Raw genomic sequence first — 7,750 nt, 5'->3', positions numbered from 1 at the left:
AGAACACAGGCACTACTCCCCTGCACCAGGAAGCCTAAACAACCCACTGAACCAATATTAGCCACTGCAGACAGACAACAAAAACAACGGGACCTACAAACCTGCAGCCTGCAAAAAGGAGACCACAAACACAGTAAGATAAGCAAAATGAGAAGACAGAAAAACACAGCAGATGAAGGAGCAATATAAAAACGCACCAGACCTAACAAATGAAGAGGAAATAGGCAGTCTACCTGAAAAAGAATTCAGAGTAATGATAGTAAAGATGAAGCAAAATCTTGGAAATAGAATAGAGAGTATGAAAGAAACATTTAACAAGGACCTAGAAGAACTAAAGATGAAACAAACAACAATGAACTACACAATAAATGAAATTAAAAATACTCTAGAAGGGATCATTAGCAGAATAACTGAGGCAGAAAAACGGATAAGTGACGTGGAAGATAAAATAGTGGAAATAACTACTGCAGAGCAGAATAAAGAAAAATGAATGAAAAGAAAAGAGGACAGTCTCAGAGAACTCTGGGACAACATTAAACACAAAAACATTTGAATTATAGGGGTTCCAGAAGAAGAAGAGAAAAAGAAAGGGACTGAGAAAATATTTGAAGAGATTAAGGTTGAAAACTTCCCTAATATAGGAAAAGAAGTAGTTAATCAAGTCCAGGAAGCACAGAGAGTCCCATACAGGATAAATCCAAGGAGAAACATGCCAAAACACATATTAATCAACCTGTCAAAAATTAAATACAAAGAAAGTATATAAAAAGCAGCAAGGGAAAAACAAATAACACACAGGGGAATCCCCATAAGGTTAACAGCTTATCTTTCAGCAGAAACTCTGCAAGCCAGAAGGGACTGGCAGGACATATTTAAAGTGATGAAGGAGAAAAACCTACAACCAAGATTACTCTACACAGCAAGGATCTCATGCAGATTTGATGGAGAAATTAAAATCTTTACAGACAAGAAAAAGCTAAGACAGTTCAGCAACACCAAAGCAGCTTTACAAGAAATGATAAAGGACCTTCCCTAGGCAAGAAACACAAGAGAAGGTAAGACCTACAATAACAAAGCCAAAACAATTAAGAAAATGGGAATAGGAACATACATATCGATAATTACCTTAAATGTAAATGGATTAAATGCTTCCACCAAAAGACACAGACTGGATGAATGGATATAAAAACAAGACCCATATATATGGTGTCTACAAGAGACCCACTTCAGAACTGGAGACACATACAGACTGAAAGTGAGGGGATGGATAAAGATATTCCATGAAAATGGAAACCAAAAGAAAGCTGGAGTAACAATTCTCATATCAGACAAAATAGACTTTAAAATAAAGACTATTAGAGGAGACAAAGAAGGACATTACATACTGATCAAGGGATCGATCCAAGAAGAAGATATAATGATTGTAAATATTTATGTACCCAAGAGGGGAGCACTTCAATACATAAGGCAAATACTAACAGCCATAAAAGGGGAGATCTACAGTTACACATTTATAGTAGGGGACTTTAACACCCCACTTTCACCAATGGACAGATTATCCAAAATGAAAATAAATAAGGAAACACAAGCTTTAAATGATACATTAAACAAGATGGACTTCATTGATATTTATAGGACATTCCATCCCAAAACAACAGAATACACATTTTTCACATGTTCTCATGGAGCATTCTCCAGGATAGATCATATCTTGGATCAAATCAAGCCTTAGTAAATTTAAGAAAATTGAAATTGTATCAAGTACCTTTTCTGACCACAATGCTATGAGACTAGATATGAATTACAGGAAAAGATTTGTAAAAAATACAAACACGTGGATGCTAAGCTATACACTAGTTAATATGGAGGGGACCACTGAAGAAATCAAAGAGGAAATCAAAAAATACATAGAAACCAATGACAATGGAGCCACGATGACTCAAAACCTACGGGACGCAGCAAAAGCAGTTCTAAGAAGGAAGTATACAGCAATACAATCCTACCATAAGAAACAGGAAACATCTCGAATAAACAAGCTAACCTTGCATCTAAAGCAGTTAGAGAAAGAAGAACAAAGAACCCCCAAAGTTAGCAGAAGGAAGGAAATCGTAAAGATCAGATCAGAAATAAATGAAAAAGAAATGAAGGAAATGATAGCAAAGATCAATAAAACTAAAAGCTTGTTCTTTGAGAAGATAAACAAAATTTATAAACCATTAGCCAGATGCATCAAGAAAAACAGGGAGAAGACTCAAATCAATAGAATTAGAAATGAAAAAGGAGAAGTAACAACTGACATTGCAGAAATACAAAAGATCATAAGAGATTACTACAAGCAAGTTTATGGTAGTAAAATGTACAACCTGGAAGAAATGGACAAATTCTTAGATATGCACAACCTGCCAAGACTGAATCAGGAAGAAATAGAAAATATGAACAGACCAATGACAAGCACTGAAATGGAAACAGTGATTAAAATCTTCCAACAACCAAAAGCCCAGGACCAGATGGCTTCACAGGCGAATTCTATCAAACATTTAGAGAAGAGCTAACACCCATCCTTCTCAAACTCTTCCAAACAATATCAGAGGAAGGAACACTCCCAAACTCATTCTACGAGGCCACCATCACCTTGATACCAAAACTAGGCAAGGATGTCATAAAGAAAGAAAATTACAGGCCAATATCACTGATGAACATAGATGCAAAAATCCTCAACAAAATACTAGCAAACAGACTCCAACAGCACATCTAAAGGATCATACACCATGATCAAGTGGGGTTTATTCCAGGAATGCAAGGATTCTTCAATATACGCAAATCAATCAACGTGATAAACCATATTAACAAATTGAAGGAGAAAAACCATATGATTATCTCAATAGATGCAGAGAAAGCTATTGACAAAATTCAACACCCATTTATGATAAAAACCCTCCAGAAAGTAGGTATAGAGGGATCTTTCCTAAACATAATAAAGGTCATATATGAAAAACCCACAGCCAACATCGTCCTCAATGGTGAAAAACTGAAAGCATTTCCACTAAGATCAGGAACAAGACAAGGTTGCCCACTCTCACCACTCTTATTCAATATAGTTTTGGAAGTTTTAGCCACAGCAATCAGAGAAGAAAAGGAAATAAAAGGAATCCAGGGCCTCCCTGGTGGCGCAGTGGTTGAGAGTCCGCCTGCCGATGCAGGGGATACGGGTTCGTGCCCCGGTTTGGGAGGATCCCATATGCCGCGGAGCGGCTGGGCCCGTGAGCCATGGCCGCTGGGCCTGCGCATCCGGAGCCTGTGCTCCGCAGCGGGAGAGGCCACAACAGTGAGAGGCCCGCATACCGCAAAAAGAAAAAAAAAAAAAAAAAAAAAAAAAAAAGGAATCCAAATCAGAAAAGAAGAAGTGAAGCTGTCACTGTTTGTAGATCATATGATACTATACATAGAGAATCCTAAAGATGCTACCAGAAAACTACCAGAGCTAATCAATGAATTGGTAAAGTAGCTGGATACAAAATTAATACACAGAAATCTCTGGCATTCCTATACACTAATGATGAAAATTCTGAAAGTGAAATCAAAAAACACTCCCATTTACCATTGCAACAAAAAGAATAAAATATCTAGGAATAAACCTACCTAAGGAGACAAAAGACCTGTATGCAGAAAATTATAAGACACTGATGGAAGAAATTAAAGATGATACAAATAGATGGAGATATATACCATGTTCTTGGATTAGAAGAATCAACATTGTGAAAATGACTCTACTACCCAAAGCAATCTACAGATTCAGTGCAATCCCTATCAAACTACCACAGGCATTTTTCACAGAACTAGAACAAAAAAATTCACAATTTGTATGGAAACACAAAAGGCCCCGAATAGCCAAAGCTATCTTGAGAACGAAAAATGGAGCTGGAGGAATCAGGCTCCCTGACCTCAGACTATACTACAAAGCTACAGTAATCAAAACAGTATGGTACTGGCACAAAAACCGAAAGATAGATCAATGGAACAGGATAGAAAGCCCAGAGATAAACCCACACACATATGATCAACTTATCTTTGATAAAGGAGGCAGGAAAATACAGTGGAGAAAGGACAGCCTCTTCAATAAGTGGTGCTGGGGACATGTAAAGGTATGAGATTAGATCACTCCCTAACACCATACACAAAAATAATCTCAAAATGGATTAAAGACCTAAATGTAAGGCCAGAAACTCTCAAACTCTTAGAGGAAAACATAGGCAGAACACTCTGTGACATAAATCACAGCAAGATCCTTTTTGACCCACCTCCCAGGGAAATGGAAATAAAAACAAAAATAAACAAAGGGGACCTAATGAAACTTCAAAGCTTTTGCACAGCAAAGGAAGCCATAAACAAGACCAAATGACGACCCTTAGAATGGGAGAAAATATTTGCAAATGAAGTAACTGACAAAGGCTTAATTTCCAAAACACACAAGCAACTCATGCAGCTCAATAACAAAAAAACAAAAAACCCAATCCAAAAATGGGCAGAAGACACAAATAGACATTTCTCCAAAGAAGATATACAGACTGCCAACAAACACATGAAAGAATGCTCAAAATCATTAATCGTTAGAGAAATGCAAATCAAAACTACAATGAGATATCATCTCACACCAGTCAGAATGGCCATCATCAAAAAATCTAGGAACAATAAATGTTGGAAAGGGTGTGGAGAAAAGGGAACACTCTTGCACTGTTGGTGGGAATGTGAATTGGTACAGCCACTATGGAGAACAGTATGGAGGTTCCTTAAAAAACTACAAATAGAACTACAATATGACCCAGCAATCCCACTACTGGGCATATTCCCTGAGAAAACCATAATTCAAAAAGAGTCATGTACCAAAATGTTCATTGCAGCTCTATTTACAATAGCCAGGACATGGAAACAACCTAAGTGTCCATCATCGGATGAATGGATAAAGAAGATGTGGCACATATATACAATGGAATATTACTCAGCCATAAAAAGAAACGAAACTGAGCTATTTGTAATGAGGTGGATAGACCTAGAGTCTGTCATACAGAGTGAAGTAAGTCAGAAAGAGAAAGACAAATACCGTATGCTAACACATATTATGGAATTTAAGAAAAAAAAATGTCATGAAGAACCTCAGTGTAAGACAGGAATGAAGACACACAGTTACTAGAGAATGGACTTGAGTATATGGGGAGAGGGAAGAGTAAGCTGTGACAAAGCGAGAGAGTGACATGGACATACATACACTAGCAAACGTAAAACAGATAGCTAGTGGGAAGCAGCCACATAGCACAGGGAGATCAGCCCGGTGCTTTGTGACCACCTAGAGGGGTGCAATAGTGAGTGTGGGAGGGTGGGAGACGCAAGAGGGAAGAGAGATGGGAACATATGTGTATGTATAACTGATTCACTTTGTTATAAAGCAGAAACTAGCACACCACTATAAAGCAATTATACTCCAATAAAGATGTAAAAAATAAAAAAAATAATAGCTATATAATAATAATAAAGAAAGAAAGAAAAGAAAAGAAAAAAAACCAAGGTGATAAGATTGAACGTCATAAAAGTTGGTTTTCTATTTGTTTTTGCAGTGGTCACACATTGCATTCCTCTGTCTAGGCAACTGAACACTGCAAAAAAATAAAGTGATTGCAACTACATTAGCAGAAGCAAATACCTCTACTAGACAAGATGCTTCAAGCTTGTTGACAGTTTCAGAGTTCTATCTGTAATCACAAAATATTTGGGTGTATATTTAAAGGTAATATTTGCCTTATGTACTCCAGATACTTGAGTAAAAACAACTTGGAAGCATGTTCCTATTTTAAATTCCTAGGAAATTCGTTGTGTTCTCATTCACTATTAACGCTATTAAGGGTTATGCATGTGAATCCAAGGAAAGAATAATTCCTTAATTATCAGATATTGATGTGTTGCTGTATTTTGAACACCAGGCTAGCACTTGTTTCACCTTGAAACAATCGGTGAGCTGAAAGAATCCTAAAACCACTTAACTATAAAGTATTTGTTTTCTTAAATAATGTGAATGATAATGAAATATAAGCTCACATGGAGTAATCATTTTCATTTAATATTTTCATGTTTCTTGCCTCTAATTTAAACGATAGTAGGATATTTATCTAAATTTATTTTGATGCTGTATAATGAAATGCAGTTCAAAGCAAAGCACTGATAAAAAGAGATGCTTGGATGTTCTTACAATCAGGATGGAAAAATGTGAACTCTATGAAAGTTTAAGGGAGACAGCGAGACTGCCACCATTTATTTAATTCCTGTAAAATATTAAGCATTGGAATCTCAGCTTTACATACATTATCTCATTTAATTGTCACATCACAGATAAAGTATCATAATCCTCAGGTTTATAGCAAATGATTCTGAGATTTTAGAAACTTTATTGATCAAGAATGCTAAAGAAGGAAGTGGCAGTGCTGGGATTTAAATTTAGGATGTCTCTAAAGCCCAAATTCTTAACTACTCAACTATCATACTTTGTTCAAAATATTATTGCAATTTAAAAATAAGCCCCTTTGTAAACTTTATGTTCATTCTAAACAATATTATTATTATTATATAAATAGCTTTTTCATATTCAATAGTAATACATGGTTGTTAAATAATTAGATAATACAGAATGAAATTATCTAATCTTATCATTGCTCAGTGTTCAATTACAGAGAACAGAATATTTTCCACCACTCTAAACCAAAAGAGATTTTACTAAATACTAAATGGCTTACAGAATTATTGTAAAGAGTAAAGAGACAGATTCTAGGCTGTGCTGTCAGAAAGAATGCCAGAGCCATACCACAGGGAATTACTGATTCTTAAATGATTAGAAGTTAGAATTCAAAATCATGCCATCACTGCCAGGACTAGGAAACTGTTCCACAATCTACTCTGTGCATGCTATACTATACAACGGCAAAATGGATGTCCCATGGTCAGCTGCTTGAAAATCACATTACAAGTGACTCAACACTGGGACCCCTTTGATGATGTAGCAAAAAATCAAATGATTCTATGCCTATGCTTGTGAGAAGAAATGGGAGTAACAAAATTATATCTACTGCCTCACTTGCACCTTCCAAATTTCCTGCAATAACATGGGGTTTGTGGGTGTTAAACAGATACAGAGCCCAAGCTGCAATGGAGCCTAAGGAATGGAATTTCTAACTTTCTAGTCTCTACAGAATAGGAAAGCATCTGAGAAGAGGTTGGAAGAGGTGTTGAGCACCAGCCATCATATCTACTAAGCCCATATGACATAACCACTGTGAGCATTTGTTGATTTTTCTTAATATTTATAAATCAGTAGGTTTGTGCATCTCTATAATCTCATGATTTTTTATTGAATAGCTGAGTGGTATTCAATTGTATGGATATACCACAATTGATCTAATAAATCCCCTATTTAGAAATGCAGACAGTTCTAAAATTTTTAATATTACAAACAATGTTTCAATAAATATTTTTGTTGCTAAATCAGTGAACACATTTATAATATTTTCCTTAGGATAAACCCTTAGAAGTGAATTTCTAAGTAAAGTATGCAACACTAATTTTAGAGAAATATATATCAATTTATTTTCTTACTAGCAGTGTACACAATTACCCATTCCCCCCCCCCAAATCTGGCCTACATTGGGTCTTATCACTTTTTAAAAAAGATTATCAAATATTACTAAATTTTGTAGTTATTTGACTATTA

This window comes from Mesoplodon bidens, assembly GCF_964165515.1.
Source record: "Mesoplodon bidens genome assembly, chromosome: 11".
NCBI lineage: Eukaryota > Metazoa > Chordata > Mammalia > Artiodactyla > Ziphiidae > Mesoplodon > Mesoplodon bidens.
The sequence above is the reverse complement of the archived record's forward strand: the minus strand, read 5'-3'. Positions refer to the sequence as shown.